Raw genomic sequence first — 18,457 nt, forward strand, 5'->3', positions numbered from 1 at the left:
GAACAATTCCCCCTCCAATGAACCTTCATGCCCTTCAAGAAAAAGAGTAAGGTTCTATCATTCTTAGAACCTGAGATAGGAGACAGAATGTACAAACACTCTTCTTGTGAGAAATTAGCCTGTTCCCTTTCCAGTGGTTTACTCCACTCCCTCAAAATACGGTAAATAAATAAAATAAAATGTTCCCACCCTGTAAAAATCCCTGCAGACATCTATGCCCCCAATTCACCCCCCCCCATTTCATATCACGGACAAACAGGACACCTTCCCTTTGCAGCAAACTGCTGGTGTTAAAATAATTTATCGCTTTTGGTGGGAAAAAGAAATAACAGATTTCCCCTGTGTCTGCTTTTGTGTTTTGTTGTAAATCACAGGTTTTGATCCAAATGCACTCCTGGAGGCTTAATGGAGGATATTCTTTGGGCAGGGAGACACAAACACACACCTCTGTATGATCAGGAATAAGCATGGTTTGTGGTCTTTCAAATAGGGGGGCTTATGGCGCTGGCATCTGCCAGTTTTGTCTGCACTGGAGATGTTCGCCCAAGATGGTTCTTGGATCTTTCTGACTAGCTGTGGCATCCCATGACTCTTCTAAAAGTACATTTCTAGAATCAGTGACTTTCAGGGGTGAAGGCTGTTGACTTCCAGAAGCTGGGTTTCCCACTGTTTCCCCATTAACAACAAATATTTCACTTGGTGATGTTCCTAAACTGTGCTCCTAACATTTTCCTCAGGAAGGGAACGGTACTGTGCGATGACATAACTTGGCTTTGTTAGGGAGGAAAGGATAGGAAACTGCCATTCCCAAAGTTACTGGATTGTGTTGTCGCTGAAATTTGTTCCTTTTTTATTTAATTCTTCAGCAGTTTTAGCCCCCACACAATTGAAGTAAAACAGTGGGTCAGATATTTCAGTCTAGCACTAGTAAATCGGTGGCTGTCACTGGATTGGTAAAATTGTGTGAGGGGGAAGACCTTGCATCCAGTCCAACCCCCTGCCAAGCAAGAAACACCATCAAACACCATCAAAGCATTCGTGACATATGGCTGTCAAGCCTCCGCTTAAAGACCTCCAAAGAAGGAGACTCCACCACACTTCTTGGCAGCAAACACGTTCCAGCTTATCAGTATCCTTCTTGAACTGTGGTGCCCAGAACTGGACACAGTACTCCAGGTGAGGTCTGACCAGAGCAGAATACAGTGGTACTATTACTTCCCTTGATCTAGATGCTATACTCCCATTGATGCAGCCCAGAATTGCATTGGCTTTTTTAGCTGCCGCATCACACTGTTGACTCATGTCAAGTTTGTGGTCTACCAAGACTCCTAGATCCTTTTCACATGTACTGCTCTCAAGCCAGGTGTCACCCATCCTGTATTTGTGCCTTTCCTTTCTTTTGCCCAAGTGTTGTACTTTACATTTCTCCCTGTTAAATTCATCTTGTTTGCTTTGACCCAGTTGTCTAATCTGTTAAGGTCATTTTGAAGTGTGATCCTGTCCTCTGGGGTATTAGCCACCCCTCCCAATTTGGTGTCATCTGCAAACTTGCTCAGGATGTCCTCAAGCCCATCATCCAAGTCATTGATGAAGATGTTGAATAAGACTGGGCCCAAGACAGAACCCTGTGGCACCCCACTAGTCACTTCTCTCCAGGATGAAGAGGAGCCATTGATGAGCATGAATTTTGTACAGCAAAGAAGGTCAATTGTTAATTTGCAAAACATGCCTGCATACACACTTAAAGTAAAGGTAAAGGGACCCCTGATCATTAGGTCCAGTCATGACCTACTCTGGGGTTGCGGCACTCATCTCGCGTTATTGGCCAAGGGAGCCAGCGTACAGCTTTCAGGTCATGTGGCCAGCATGACAAAGCCGCTTCTGGCGAACCAGAGCAGCACACGGAAATGCCGTTTTACCTTTCCGCTTGGAGTGGTACCTATTTATCTACTTGCACTTTGACGTGCTTTCGAACTGCTAGGTGGGCAGGAGCTGGGACCGAGCAACGGGAGCTCACCCCATCGCAGGGATTCGAACCGCCAACCTTCTAATCAGCAAGCCCTAGGCTCTGTGGTTTAACCCACAGTGCCACCTGCGTCCCTGCATACACACTTATCAATGCATATCATCCAGCCAGACTTGAATATTAACACCTTTTGCTTGAGTCTGTTCTAAAGTTGAACATTTCTGCAGGTAACACACTGTTTTAGTCCTCTTTCTGTAGATTTAAAAAGTCAGAATTTCTGTCCTACTGCATTTAATAATTTAACACGAGCTTTAATGTTCAGGCAGTTGTTGCATTTCCACCATGTATCTCTTCCATTAGGGTAAAGAAGAAGAAGGTCTAAGTGCCCAATTCTGAGCTCAGATCTACTGGGCTGAGCAGATTAGGATCCAGTCGATCCTCTGTCTTAGCTGGGCTATGCCAGCATAAGTCTCCACACCCAGCTGAGCAGGAGATACAGTATGCTGGCATAAATCTCCCATCATGGTTTAGCCAGTGCTCAGCCAGCTTAGTCAAGATGAGTGCATATTATGCTTATCATATTTCCCAAGGAAAACCCGCTTCTCAGAGCTAACTGGTGAAAACCTGAAGTGCCATTTGCTTTGACTGAGTGCTAGAGAGTGGTTTTCCCCATGGAAAAGCATTGGGATGAGAGGAACTGTAGAGAAGCCCTCACTTCCTTGCTTGTCTCCGGCTGTCTGGCATATTATTTATTTATTGTTGTTGTTGTTTAGTCGTTTAGTCGTGTCCGATTCTTCGTGACCCCATGGACCATAGCACGCCATAAATAATAAATAATATTTATTATTATTATGTATTAAATGTCTAAACTACCCTTCATCTGAGGATCACAGGGAAGTTTACCATATAAAACAGGCAAAAATACATACCAGAGTAACAAACGAAAACGATTACACACACAGGCCATACATTGTCTAATTAGCCAAAAACCTGGGAAAAGAGGAATGTTTTTGCCTGGTACAAAGATATTGTTATAGATTTTGGAAGAATTAGCGAAAGCTAAATTCAGTGAAGGTTTGATTAAATTGTGCCAAACACAGAAATTCCTGGACTGCCAGCTGGTTTCCTCACCCTAATCTCTGGAGTATGTCAAGGGGCATAGGAGCCAACACCTAGGGGCCCCTGCAAAGTTGATGGGCATTGCCATTCAAATAGAGTGCATGCACCATATGATGTGATTGATTCTGTGGGGGGGGGCTTTGCAATATTTCCTTCTAGTTGGCCACCAATCCTGGGAAGGCACCTGCAGCTCCCATTGCCCATTCCCATTCCAGTGCATGATGGTCTTGCAGAGACCCAGCAGCAGCTGCGCCACCAGTGGATGCTGCCTCACAGTGGCTAACCAGAGGTCTATGGGAAGCCTGCAAGTCAAACTTGAGCACACCAGGACTCTTTCCACTTGTGATTCCCAAGAAATCATATTCAAATGCATGCCTGCTCTGACACTGTAGCATGCAGTTAGCCATCATTACTTTGCAGCAGTTAAGTTCAAACAAAAGAAGAAGGGGGGGCATGCTGGTGCCATCATCACTTGTCTAAGTAAATCTCCTAACCCTGAATTATAAAACTTTTCTTTTGTCCTGGTCCTCAGCCAATTTCTTCCTCCCTTCCTTCATGCTCCCTCCCCTTTGTTTCCAAAAGCTTCAGCTCAGCTCTACATGACCCTAGAATTTGGCCTCTGTCCTCAGTGCTTCAGGATTAATACTGGCACATTCACCCCAAAGAGCATATCTCATGTCGTCTTAACATCTCCTCCTCTGCCACCCCAGGAGTGTGGGTGGGGGGTGTCAAAGTGTGATGCTCTGGCTGCTTAATTCCAGATTCCAGCCCTCTTCCCCTTCTCCTGCAGTCTCCCTGCAAACCTCTCCAAGCAAAACCTCTCCACAATATAGCAGGGCCTCAGTCTCTGGCAAATTTCAGGCACATAATGAGTCTGAGGTGCTTCTGTTTATTTTTCATGCTCATTCAAATATGCCTCATGCCTGCCCCCAGTTCCTTGATGGTCTCTGTTGTACACTTTATTTCTTTGTAGAGGAATATTTGATTATCCATCCCCTGCTGGTTGAGTCATCTGAAATGCATCTCAGACCATGTGGGGATTTGTAATGTCTCAACAGGATTTATATTGTAATATTCAGTAATGTTCTCCTTCTCCCTACCTCCTCTCCCTTACAAGCTTTAGGATTTTAAAAATACACACACCTATGTCTCACAATAAGGGGAGTTAGATGCACCAATTATTTTGCTTCCTTATAAGGCAAGAGGTGACGAACTAGGAAGGAAGGAAGGTTAAATGCTCAACAGTGCAAAGCGCTTCTCATTTGAGAACTGGTTGAGAACAGTTTTTGCTGCAGGGACCACGTACCGGGGTGGGTGGGGTCACTCACACTCTCAGGCTTATTCAGTGCATGCTGAGATTTTGATTTTTTTCTCTGCCTAGTCAAAACGCAAATCTAGACCTATTGCATATTTTGTGCCACTGGAAGCTACTTTTTCACAAGCAGGTTTTGTTCTGAAAATAAAAACTCAACACAGATTATTTAATTCTCCTGTTTGAAAATGGATGTAGGCAGTCCCAGCTGAATACAGGATTAGACACTATAAAGGATAAAGTAGAAACAAAAATATTGTTGCCTTCCATTCCAATCTCTGAGTGGTGCCAGATTCCAGGGGCTCCAGGCGCTTCCCCAGGGGCCATATTTCCTTTTGGAAATAAGGCACAGTGGAGATTGTGGTGTCATTATTATATATGGTTTATAGGGTTCAAAAATTAATTATGACATAGTATAGTTAGCGATGATAATCCTGGACAAATCTGGTTTTTAATTCCATGTGAAACATTTTATAATGTAAATGAAATGTTTTCTGAGAAACCTTTGTATCACAACAAATTTTTGAATTTCCTTTTTATCATAATTCTTCTGCTTCTAGAATTATATTGTTTGAGAACCATTATTTAATTTAATACCCTACTATGTTTGAAATGTAATATCAGTTTCTGCAATTTTACCAACATCAGTGGTGACACTAATAGAGGGATATTTATAATTAAAAATAATATATTGGCAATGTATATTTAATCACCAATATTCTTCCAAACCATGATACAGTACTAGTAATGAAAACTATGTTTCCAATTTTTCAGTTTCTTTATATAATTTCCCATGCTTAATCTTTCCCATCTCTTCAAAGTTATTTGTTATCATTTCCCCTTGTTATGCTCCCCCTCCCCCCTGGAAATCAAGTTCCACACGTCTTCAAAACAAAGGGACATACAACCAAAGAAAACACAACTTGTCCCGCTGGGCACATTATTTGTGCTCCCCCCTCCCCCCCCCACTGTATGATGACACCAATGACAGTCTTAGCTGCAGTGAACATTCATTTACCAGCTGATGTACATATTGCTGCACAACTTCAGCCATCAAAACTGATCATAGCAATGGGACTCTATAACTTGTCTTCCAGTAAAAGCCTCTCAAGTACCTGTTGATGATAGAGACTATCATGCTGGAGAGAATTCAGCTTGGTTTAATGGTCTATCTTGTTTTGCAAAGCTGCATCTTGTCTTATGAATGGTCGTCCTCCCTTCCAGTTAGTTTCAAAATCAGAGTCTAAATTTATGTACTTGAAAAGTCTATCTGGATTTTCATGTGTTACGTCACAACTAGCACTTGCTGTAATAAACAAAATTTCACAAGATTGTAAATTGAGGCTACTGTCAATAGGCTCGTAAATTTCTTGCAGCATCTGATGCTCTTGAGCAGTTCCCTGTTAATTTTAAAATTAAACCAACAATGCCAGGAATAAAGGGGAGGAGGTGGAATTTAGATTCACCTAAGAGTGGTGCTGTGGGTTAAACCACAGAGCCTAGGGCTTGCCGATCAGAAGGTTGGCGGTTCGAATCCCCATGACAGGGTGAGTTCTCGTTGCTCGGTCCCAGCTCCTGCCAACCTAGCAGTTCAAAAGCATGTGTAAGTGCAAGTAGATAAATAGGTACCACCACAGTGGGAAGGTAAACGGCATTTCCGTCCGCTTCTCTGGTTCGCCAGAAGCAGCTTTATCATGCTAGCCACATGACCTGGAAGCTGTGGCCAATAAAGCAAGGTGAGCGCCACAACCCCAGAGTCGTCCGCGATTGAACCTAAAGGTCAGGGGTCCCTTTACCTAAGAGGAGGGGAGTAGAGTTGCATGGGGATTGCCACTTCACACCCAGTGGAAGAAAAAACTCTTGGGTAAAGTTACAACAAAGTTATTCTAGAGAAATGACCCAGAGACCTGGAGTGCTTGCCAGCCATCTCCTCCTGGCTTCAGTTGGATCTACCACCCAGCAGAGACAGCATCCTCAGCAACTCTTGTAGCAGGACCTTTAGAACTCTCCAAGGTCCTGTCTACTCTTTGTGTGATCTGGATTCTGCCTGTATTGCATTTGGGCCACAAGCACCCACCGTACTTGTAGTAGGAAGCTGCCTTATTCCAGATTAGATTATTTGTTCATCTATTCCAATATTGCCTGCTTTCACAGCACATGCTACCTGATCTTTTTACCTGGAGATTCCAAGGATAATCTGTGACATTCTGCAGAGCTACAGTCTCTCCCCATAGCCTGGGCTGTGGTTAGGATTGGCTAAGGCACAAGGTAACAAGAAACCTCTGTGCTCCCAAAGAAGCCATTCACACAAGCAAGTTGACTTATTAGGGATATGCAGTAAGCAGACGGCTGCCGTGACTACATATCCCCACCCTCTAAACCACATTTATTGCCTTGCTGTAGGGAACTCATGGAAAACTGAGGCTGAGATATTTGTCTTGCCTAAGGCCCCCTTGCAAGGAGTGAGAGTTGAAAGGAAGGCCTCCTGCATCCTGAAACTCCCAGTGGATGCAGCTGCATTCAGGGACTGGTACTCCCAGTGGAATTAAGATTGCTGGAAGAAATAACAACAACCTCAGATATGCAGATATGCAGATGACACAACCTTGATGGCAGAAAGTGAGGAGGAATTAAAGAACCTTTTAATGAGGGTGAAAGAGGAGAGCGCAAAATATGGTCTGAAGCTCAACATCAAAAAAACCAAGATCATGGCCACTGGTCCCATCACCTCCTGGCAAATAGAAGGGGAGGAAATGGAAGCAGTGAGAGATTTTACTTTCTTGGGTTCCATGATCACTGCAGAACACGAAATTAAAAGATGCCTGCTTCTTGGGAGAAAAGCAATGACAAACCTAGACAGCATCTTAAAAAGCAGAGACATCACCTTGCCGACAAAGGTCCGTATAGTTAAAGCTATGGTTTTCCCAGTAGTGATGTATGGAAGTGAGAGCTGGACCATAAAGAAGGCTGATTGCCGAAGAATGGATGCTTTTGAATTATGGTGCTGGAGGAAACTCTTGAGAGTCCCATGGACTGCAAGAAGATCAAACCTATCCATTCTGAAGGAAATCAGCCCTGAGTGCTCACTGGAAGGACAGATCCTGAAGCTGAGGCTCCAATACTTTGGCCACCTCATGAGAAGAGAAGACTCCCTGGAAAAGACCCTGATGTTGGGAAAGATGGAGGGCACAAGGAGAAGGGGACGACAGGGGACAAGATAGTTGACAGTGTTCTCGAAGCTACCAACATGAGTCTGGTGTGCTCTGGTCCATGGGGTTGCGAAGAGTCGGACACAACTAAACGACTAAACAACAACAACAACACTCCCAGTGGATGTAGCTGCATACCATGAACCCCCCCCCCTCGAATGACCAAGTGTGTGAACCCAGGTCTCTCCAGCCAAAGTCTAGCATGCCAATTCCTACCTCACCCTTTGCCAGCTCACTTTTCTCTGGCTGTCAGCTGATCCCATTAATTTGGTATATTGGGTTGTATCCAATGCTAGTCCTGTTCAGAGATGAGTCACTGAAATGAATAGGCATGGTTAACCTAGGTCCATTAATTTCAATGGCTCTACCCTGAGTAGAAGTTAGTTGGCTATACCTTTTGCTATCTACCCCTACTTGGGTATCCTGCCTTTTTCTCTGACAGGGACTCAAGGTGGCTCAGAGATAAAAATAGAAACAGCTAAAAACTTAAGAAAAAACTCAATAATTAAAACCAATTAAACATTAATAGCTGTCTGTTATGTTTGGACTCTCCCTGGAGGCTGTCATGATGCATTCCTGTACTTTGAACTTTTACCACTACACTGCTGCTAAGTTCAAGAAATAGCTTAGCTCTGTCAGAGGTGTTTGAGCTATGATGGCTGTTTTCACACATGCAAAGTATACTACCATTCAAGTCTGCAGTCCCCAAACTGGCAGGGAACCCAGTGATAGGGTACAATTATCAGAGGGGACTGTGGATAGATTGGGATGAAGCTGTGACTTAAAGCTGAGCTTGTTCAGCTATGTAGCGTCTCTCTCTCTGTGTGTGTTTGCTTGGGCAGAAACAGAAATGCAGATGAAGAGAAATTTAGTCTAAGAGCATTCACAGATAGAATGCTCCAATTCAAACTGGGTCAGTCAGAACTAAATGATCTCTCCCTCATCACAGCAGGTCACATTCGTGTTCACATACGGAGAGATTAACTTTCCTATTAATAATCTTCTCAGTAAAAAAGGGAGGTAAAACCTAGGCAGAAGGCAATTTGAATATTTAAAATGTTTTATATCATTTTAAGGTGATAAAATGAAACATCTTGTGCTAACCTTTTCCCCCAGCAGCTACAGAATCTTGATGATAAGTCCCATGAGGATGAAAGCAAGACAGTGGTTGGAGAAGGGGCTTTATTTTTTAAAATGAAACATGTGGATTTGATCTACTCTTGTCTTTTTAATAAAAGCTTTTTGATAAAAATATTCTTTATGTATATATTTTACAACTGTCTAATGTTTATCATAGGTAAAAATAGCCACTTTCTGTATATGGCAAGAATAAAGAAAAAGGTTTTACCAAGAGCACCCCACCATAGCTGCCAAGTCCGGATCGTAAAGATCCGGGATCGGCAGCGCGCGCATAACCGGAAGTTGCGTGACGCAACTTCCGGTGGCGCTTCGCCCTTCTATGGGCGCTTCTATGGGCACCAGAAAATGGCGGCGCCAGCGCCGGAAGTTGCTTCCGCGCATGACCGGAAACACGTAAAAGCGACTTCCGGCGCCGGCGCCGCCAATTTCTGATGCCCATAGAAGGGCAAACCGCAACCGGAAGTCGCGTCACGCAACTTCCGGTCATGCGCGGAAGCGACTTCCGACGCCGGCGGCGCCATTTTCTGGTGCCCATAGAAGCGCAAAGCGGCACCAGAAAAATGGCCGCCGGGAAGAAGCAAATTAAAGGGACAATGCCGGGATTTTCCGCCAAACGGGAGACCGCCGGGAAACGGTAAGAAAAAAGGGGTTTTCCCGGCGGATACGGGATACTTGGCAGCTATGCACCCCACCCATCTAATATATTCCCAGTTAGGGCACCAAGCACAGTGTCAGCAGGTGGTATTCTCATGCAGAGAGAGTCTGGCATGAGCTGGGGGTGGGACTGCTGTGACTTTGAGACCTACACTAAAGAAGGATAGCACTGTGTGCTTACATCTGCTCATCCTGTATATTTCACTGTACAATAGAAATGTAGGAATGTCTTTGTGCAGCCCCAAATGGAGGATTTGTAGTGCTGCAACACAATCTTGGATTTGTATGAAGCCAAGGTGTGTTAAGGGAGCAAAAGTAAATGCATGTTGCACAAGAACGGTGTGTGTGTGTGCGCGCGCGTGCGCGTGCGTTTGCATGTGTGCGAGAGGGGAGTTGCACAAAGGAGTAGAGAGGAGGATGCATGGGCGTGGGTGAAAGTGGAAAACGAGTGCCAAGCTGGCTGCATGCAAAATAGAAAAGACAGGTGGCATCAGTAATGGAACTGGGAAAGTGAAAAGTGAGCTTCATAGTTGCATGAGTTGTAAGGATCTAGGGATTAATGTGGGGGGGGGATGGCAGGAGGGTTGGTGAGAAGAGCAAGCAGGGTTGTCAACAAACATTTATAAAAAGCCATCACTGAAGTGAAATCTGTGAATTCGGTAGGTTCGCCTTTAAATTTGAAATGAGTCAAATTTCTCCCCATCTCTACTCTGAATACCAGTAGCTGGGAGTCACAAATGAGTAAAAGTGCTGTTGTACTGAAGTCCTCCTTGCAGGCTTCCCAGAGGCTGCAGAATCATAAACTCACAGAATCATAGAGGGTCACCTGGTCCAGCCCCCTGCAGTGTAGGAATCTGTTGCTCAACGTGGGGTTCGAACCCATGAACCTGAGATTGAGAGTCTGTGCTATCTCTAGTCTTGAATGCTGGATTAGATCAGGGGTCCGATCAGGGGTCCCCAAACTAAGGCCCGGGGGCCGGATGCGGCCAGCGCAAGCTAATTTTGCGGCCCCCTCTGCCCGCTCCTATTGGCGCGCCACAGTGCGGTCGCCCATCTCCGGGTCAGCGCGGTGCCAGAAATAGCTTGTGCGCACGTGCGGGCCGGAGGAACATGCTCCCATACGCACATGCACAAGCTCATTCTGGTGCTGCGCCGACCCGGAGATGGGCGACCGGAAATGACATCTGCACATGCGCAGAAGCCATTTCCAGCACCGCACCAGGAAAAGTGAGTGTGTGCACGTATGGGAGCGCCTCCCCCCGCCCTCCGGCCTGCCGTGGGATCAGCGCTGGAGGAACCAGTCCGAAGCCGAGTCAGTTTGGGGAGCCCTGGATTGGATAGAGCTTTGGTCTGAACCACCAGGACTCTTCTTACACAGTGTTAAGCAGGTGTTTGCTGAAGGGTACTCCCTCCTCCCTCCTCCCTCCTCCCTCCTCCCTCCTCCCTCCTCCCTCCTCCCTCCTCCCTCCTCCCTCCTCCCTCCTCCCTCCTCCCTCCTCCCTCCTCCCTCCTCCCTCCTCCCTCCTCCCTCCTCCCTCCTCCCCCTCCCTTCTAGCATTGCTGGGAGTCTTAGGGGGAAAGTTCCCACTGGCAACCAAAAAGCTACAAGCCACACTAGATGGGGATGGTTTCAATTCCAATCACAGTGGAGGAGTAAAGACACCCACCTCCTCTCCCCATATATGCCTTCTAAATAAGAATTGCCAGCCTCTGTAATTAATGAAGGAATTAATGAAGGAAAATCAAACTAACTGCACTAACTGCAGTTTCCAAACCATCAAAAGTAGAGTGTATTTCAATCATCCCAGTGGGAAGCTCACAAAAGCACTGATGTCAGAGGTCCAATCCTGGTCCAAGATCTCTGCTTTCTTTTACCAAACTTTGCCCCACTTTCAAACTTTCCCATGCGGTGTCTAGTTGGGCTGGATCTCTCAGTGGCCTTTGATACCATCGACCATAACATCCTTCTGGACCGTCTAGAGGGGTTGAGAGCTGGAGGCACTGTCATACAGTGGTTCCGCTCCTTCCTCCTGGGCCGTGTTCAGAAAGTGGTGGTGTGGGATGAGTGTTCAGACCCCTGGGCTCTCACTTGTGGGGTGCCTCAGGGTTCTGTCCTCTCCCCCATGCTTTTTAACATCTACATGCAGCCACTGGGAGAGATCATCAGGGGGTTTGGGCTGGGTGTTAATCAGTATGCGGATGATATCCAGCTCTACCTCTCTTTAAAATCAGAACCAGTGACGGCGGTGAAGGTCCTGTGTGAGTGCCTGGAGGCGGTTGGAGGACGGATGGTGGCTAACAGATTGAGGTTGAATCCTGACAAGACAGAAGTACTGTTCGTGGGGGACAGGAGGCGGGCGGGTGTGGGAGACTCCCTGGTCCTGAATGGGGTAACTGTGCCCCTGAAGGACCAGGTGTGCAGCCTGGGAGTCATTTTGGACTCACAGCTGTCCATGGAGGCGCAGGTCAATTCTGTGTCCAGGGCAGCTGTTTACCAGCTCCATCTGGTATGCAGGCTGAGACCCTACCTGCCTGCAGACTGTCTCGCCAAAGTGGTGCATGCTCTGGTTATCTCCCGCTTGGATTACTGCAATGCGCTCTACGTGGGCCTACATTTGAAGTGCCCTACCACCCAGCAGGTTTTGCAGTATTTGGCTCACCTGCGTACATTGGGGCGTGCCATTAAGTCCATCCGAATACAGACATCGGCTATTCTTTTTCTGCAAGTCCCTTTATTCAAGGGGTCATTGCTCCAAATTTGTAGTGCGAAGAGCCCTCAACGGCTGGGCAAGGCTACAGCCTCCCAGAGTGCCAGGTAGACGGCCAGTCACTTTTGATATTCTTTGCGCTATGCGCAAGCAATTGAGGCTGATTTGTTGGTCCACTTATGAGGGCGAGACTCTTTGCAGCAGCATTTTCGATCACATTCTTTGGTGCACTGCGCGTGGTATTGGAGACATCTCGGGACAAGGTTTCCAGAGGCTTACTTCTGCAGGACATGCAGTTGCCTGATGCTGAGATGGTGCTTAACATTTGCAATTCTAAAACCGACCAGCCGGGCAGGGGGGCCTTAATGAGGCTGGCTGCCACTAACAAGCCTGGCCCTTGTCCGGTTAGGGATGCCAGGAGATATTTATCTCTTCGCCCGCCCAGGGGTGGCCCCTTCCTGGTTCATGAGGATGGGGCCTTGCTGAGAAGGCATGAATTTGCTGCAGTAATGCATAAGGCCAGTGAATTCGCACCTCACTCATTCCGCATTGGGGCAGCTACTACCGCAGCACATTTGGGCCTGTCTGTGGACAGGATTAAAGACCTGGGCTGTTGGAAATCCGAAGCATACAGAGGTTATGTTAGGAAACGGCGCTGAGGTGTGGTTGCTAATTGTTTTCTGTTCATTCCTAGGTCTGCCTCCCATGCACATCTGGATAGTGGGACACAACATTGGCCACTGGGCCAGCAAGAGGGCGGCAGAGTCTGGATTTGGACAGAGGCTTGGGCTTCCAGGCCATGTGTGGCTGTCCTGGATATCCAGATGTGGAATGCTTTGGGAGGAGCTTATCCCAACGCTGTGGGCAAAGGTGTCTGCGGAAGGCACGCCTGGTGCTCCAGCTGGGCGAGAACGACCTGCCACAAGATCCTGGTTTGCGCCTGCGGACCCACATGCAAGAGGACTTGGAAGAGTTGATGGCAGCTCTTCCTGGACTCGAAATATTCTGGTCGCAAGTTCTGCCGCGGCGTGAATGCAGAGGGAGTCGTTGCCCAGCTTCCACCAAGAGGGCCAGAGGGCGCATGCAGAGCACAGTGGCCAAGAAGGTTTTGTCATGGGGGGGGAGCGGTGATCCATCACCCGGGCATTACCTCATGCAATGTGTCCCTTTACAGGCATGATGGGGTTCATCTGTCTGTGACTGGGAATGATTTGTGGCTGACCTCTGTGTCAGTGGGGTTAAGGGACTGGTGAGTGGTGGGGGGAGAGTGATAGGCTCTGGTTCAGGGGACGGGGGTGGCAGAGCGGTCTGGCCATCCCTATGTGATGGGTATTCTGTTAAAAGAATCCTGGGACTCTTGGTTGGTCAACCCTGAGAGGGGTTGTGCCCGGAGCCAGAGTCCAGGAGGGCATCTGGCTGGTGGACTGGCTTGACCCCGCCTTCCACTATGCTGGGCTGACCTATGGTGTGCCCTGGGTCAGCGCTGCCTGCAAGGGTGCAGGGAGCTAGTTGAACCAGAGCCTATGCAACCACTCACTTGATTGTAATCAATAAAGTTGTGGCCTAAATTATGCCAAAAACCAAACCAAAAATTTGAGTCTTGTCTGAATTTATTTTGGGAGATGGTTAAATAATCTACACACACAACTGCCCTTTGGAATGCCCTCCCCTCGAAGATGAGGCAGGCGCTGCCTCTGTTGCCTTTTCAGCACCTGCTGAAGACCTTCCTCTTCCCCAAAACCTTATAATAGAGATCTTTCCCAGTCTGCACCTGTACTGAAATGGATTTAAGTTTTTAAAAAATGCTTCCATTCTTTAATCTTTTGTTGTTTGCCACCTGAGGCTCCTTTGAAAGGAATAAATAAAAATAAATAAACAAACTCGCTGCTGGCCACGAATGTGAATGAAGAAACTAGGGCAAGCACAAAGTCTGATGCAATGCTGGAATATTAAGTTTATGGCCTAATTTACCAAGTTCCCCACAAATCTGGTCAAAGCAGCACCAATCTTTATTGCTCAGTTTTATGTATTGTTTCCGTTTAATTTCTTATATTTCTATATTGCTTCATGTAGCCAGAAATTTTCTGATATGATTTATCATAATAAATACTGACAATCTGGATCCCCTTGAGTTCTTTAGCTGGCTTCTCTGGAAGTAGCCGTGTAAGAAGGGATGAATCTATCAATCTCAGTTTCTCATTTTTCCAATCTTAAATTCAGTATAAAAAAACCTCTCATGAAAATTCATCAGCATTTTACTGCTAATCTCCCTTTATATACATATTTCTGTATGCAATCTCCCCTAATATGCAAGTTTTCAAAGCAATTTCCTCTAATATAAAGCATTTTAATTTATTTTCACTAATAGGCATTTTAATGCACATTTTACCATATTGTGTGCATTTATGTATGCAGTACTTGACCGGTGAACTGTGTTGCAAAATTTGGAGATATATGAATTTTGGAGGATAGCTGTGTTTTGGTTCAGAAGGACCGCTAAATGAGAATTGAATCCCCCCCCCCCCGCTTGTGGGCCTGCATGCGGTTTGCTTGTGGGGATACTGATGCTGTTTTTCCTGCCAACTTGTGGGTTTGCACATTTCTTTCTTGTTGAACGATGCATATCCTATATAATAAAGTCCAAGTTGTCCCTGCGTCCAAGCTGTCCCGTGTGTCCCTGGGTCACTGCGCATGTGCCCCAGGGATACAGGGATTGGACAGCAGAGACTGCGCGCGCGCACTCTCCCCCCCCTCTGCCTCCTCCAACCGCCGCTCCCGCCGGACACCGCCTCACTGCAGGGCACGTCAGGGAAGCGAGGGTGGAGGCCGGCGAAGGCCTCCTCACAACCCTCCCTGGCCGTGAGGAGCGGCGGTTGGAGGAGGCAGGGGGGGGAGAGTGCGCGCATCCTTCCTGTCGGATGTCTTCTTCCTGTCGGCGGCTGCGGGAGAGGAACGGAGGAGGAGAACGCAGTGCTTTCTCCTCCTCCGTTCCTGTCCCCCTGCCGCCGACAGCAAGGACAGGTCCCAGGGTTCGGAGAAGCGCTGCACAAGCGCTTCTCCGAACCCCAGGATGTTCTAGCGCCCGTTATTAAACGGGCTGAAATACACTAGTCTATAAATAAAAAGGGATGGTCTAAACCACTGAGTCTCTTGGGCTTGACGATTTGAAGGTTGACAGTTCGAATCTGCGTGACGGGGTGAGCTCCTTTTGCTCTGTCCCAGCTCCTGCCAACCTAGCAGTTCGAAAGCACGTCAAGTGCAAGTAGATAAAGAGGTAAATGGCTCTGGTTTCTGTCACAGTGTCCCATTGCACCAGAAGTGGTTTAGTCATGCTGGCCACATGACCAGGAAAGCTGTCTGTGGACAAACGCTGGCTCCCTCAGCCTGAAAGTGAGATGAGCGCTGCACCCCATAGTCACCTTTGACCGGACTTAACCGTCCAGGGGTCCTTTACCTTTATTATTATTATTTAGAAATAAACAGATCTTACAAAAATGCCATAAAGCCTCCAGGATACCTCTCATCACAAGGGAACAAACCTTCATACTGCCTGGGCATGGAGTTATAGGTGCAATGGCATCATTATTTAATTAAACTGATGGAATCCCAAATGTTAGATTGGGAAGAAATGGCAATTTCTGAAGGATGACAGTGTTATCAAAACTCGGGAGGATGTTAAATACAGCTGGGCCTGTAAACATTGTTCAAGTGAAGCAACTCATTGGGAAAACAAAAGCAAAACAAAAGCAATTTTTCTTGCATTGCTCAGGGACAGAATGTTTCTGACATGTGCTCCCTCCCTCCCTCTCTATCTCTCTCGTTGTCCGCCATTTTGCTGCCTCAGGTCCTAAGAGACCCTTTTCTTTTCAGCCTCCCTCATTTCCCTTCTCATTGGCCCCTGACCTGCTCCTTAGAGCTATATTGCTTCTGTTCCCATTGTCATAGGTCTCACCCACACTTCCTCTTGTACTGCCACTTTTCCTTGGGAAAACCCCACTGTTTACCACTGAATTGGGATGAATGCCGATCCAGTTTCTTCCAATTCAGCAGTAAACATCAGGGTCCTTTCGCGGGGAAAGTAGAGGGGCAAATGGAAAACCACTCAAACTCGCTTGAAAGCGTGTTTAGATAATTGAATTTAAATTTTAGTTAAACATAAACAATTATTAAGACCTATTTAGATTTGAGGGAGGAAATAGGAGGAACTAAGCAGATAAGGTAGAAGTTTGAGGGAAAATTGATATCTCCTTGGTGTTTAAAATTCTTTGCAAGTTCGTGAAATTTATTTTAGTGATTGGGAAAGTGTTATAATATTAATAAAGGAATGAATCTCAATATTATTTCCTGGAATGTGAACGGTTTAAATAATAAATTTAAACGGAATAAGATAGAGCATGTTTTGAAAAAAAGCCAATGGGATGTGATATGCCTACAAGAAGTTCATATTGCAAGAAAACATGAAAGAGTTTTGAAAAATAAAAAATTGGGGGAAGAATTTGTTTCGCTAGACCCAAAAAAGAAAAGAGGGGTAGTAACATATATTAAACAGAAAATAAAAACAGAAAAAATATTTCAGGACAAGGAAGGGAGAGTGGTCGGAACGAGACTCTATCTCCCCAATGGTAATGTCATGGTAATAAATGTCTATGCGCCAAATGGGGGGAAAATAAATTTCTTTAAGGAGTTAAATGACTGGATAGGAGAATTTGCGAATGATGAAGAAATAATCCTAGTAGGAGATTTTAATGGGATAGTGAGACCGGATATAGACAAATCAAGCAACCAGAAAAAGAACAAAGGGAGACTACCAGGTGTGTTTTTCAATATCGTGGATAATTTTGATTTAGTAGATTGTTGGAGACTAAGAAATGAAAGAGAGAGAAGGTACACCTTCTATTCAGAGTCTAAAAAATCAGCGTCGAGAATTGACATCATGTGGGTATCTAAAAATTTACTTTCCAAAGTAGTGAAAACTGAAATAATGACAAAATCTTTGTCAGACCACAACCCGGTGATGTTGAAAATAAAAGATAATTATAAGAAATTTACCAGATGGCGTCTAGATGAGAGTGTTCTAAATGACGAGAATTTTGTAAACAAAATGAAGAAAGAAATAAAAGAATTTTTCCAAATTAATGAAACAGAAGGTATGAGCTTAGAAACAGTCTGGGATGCAGGTAAAGCATTTATAAGAGGTATGTATATACAGCAGAGAAGCAAAATAAAAAAAGAAAGGGAAAAAAAATTAAATATAATTAAGGGGAAAATAGAGGAAGGAGAAAAAGAATTAGCTAAAAACCCTAAAAATGAGAAAGCAGCAATTCAAGTTAAAATCTGGCAAAATGAGTTATCAGCATTAATGGGTTATGAGTTAGAAAAGAAAATTAAATGGGCAAAACAGAGAACATTTGAAGCCGGGGGGAAAATTGGGAAATTATTGGCATGGAGGTTAAGGAAACAACAAAACGGGCAAACAATTACAAATATTAGAAACGGGGGAGAAAATTGGATTAAAAGAGAAGACATACAAAAATGCTTTGTGAAATATTACAAGAAATTATATACAGGGAGGAAGGTAGAGGAGGCGAAAATAGAAGAATATTTAAAAAATTGTAAAGTACCACAAATAAGTGAAGAAGAAAAGAGAATCTTAAATAATCCAATAACAATACAAGAGATTCATGAAAATATAGGTAAACTCAGAATAGGAAAATCACCGGGACCTGATGGTCTTTCAAATTTACATTATAAAGTATTCAGATCAGAATTAGAAGGGATGTATCAAAAATTAGTAAATAAAACATTGGAGGATGGCGTCACCCCCAAAACCTGGCAAGAGGCGTTTATAACGTTAATACCTAAAGGAGATAAAAGTAATGATCAGGTGGAAAATTTCAGGCCCATCTCTCTACTGAATTCAGATTATAAAATCTTCGCCGGAATTTTAGCAAATCGCTTGAAAGGGATTCTTAGTAGAATTATAGGAGCAGACCAGCAGGGTTTCCTACCAAAAAGGAAGATGAGCAGAAATGTGAGAATTGTATTAGATCTTATAGAGTTTCTGGATTGGAACCCTGGGAAAAAAGTAGCGTTTATATTCCTGGACGCAGAGAAAGCTTTTGATCATGTAAATTGGAACTATATGAAAAAAATGATGGTGAAAGTAGGAATAGAGGGGAAATTCTTCCAGGGTATAAACGCAATATATAAAAGGCAAGTAGCGAAATTAATTATCAACGGGGAATTATCAGATGAATTCGAAGTGTCAAGGGGGACACGCCAGGGGTGTCCACTGTCTCCTCTCCTGTTTGTGCTAACAATAGAATGCCTGTTGAAAATAATAAAGGAG

General features: G+C 45.2%; 1 protein-coding gene across 24 annotated transcripts in view; it reads right to left on the reverse strand.

Moving 5' to 3' along the window:
• Positions 1-18,457, reverse strand: part of ZMAT4 (zinc finger matrin-type 4) — a 186,995-nt gene that overhangs the window by 32,316 nt on the left and 136,222 nt on the right. For 3 of the 24 annotated variants that reach the window (XR_015950409.1, XR_015950407.1, XR_015950406.1), the window contains exon 6: positions 5,864-5,980. The exons of the other annotated variants lie outside the window; for them this stretch is intronic. The gene's annotated coding sequence lies outside the window, so the exon portion shown is untranslated. The remainder of the gene's footprint in view (positions 1-5,863; positions 5,981-18,457) is intronic. 24 annotated transcript variants of the gene reach the window in all.

The sequence above is a fragment of the Zootoca vivipara genome, chromosome 6 (genome assembly GCF_965207765.1).
Source record: "Zootoca vivipara chromosome 6, rZooViv2.hap1.1, whole genome shotgun sequence".
Taxonomy (NCBI): Eukaryota; Metazoa; Chordata; class Lepidosauria; order Squamata; family Lacertidae; genus Zootoca; species Zootoca vivipara.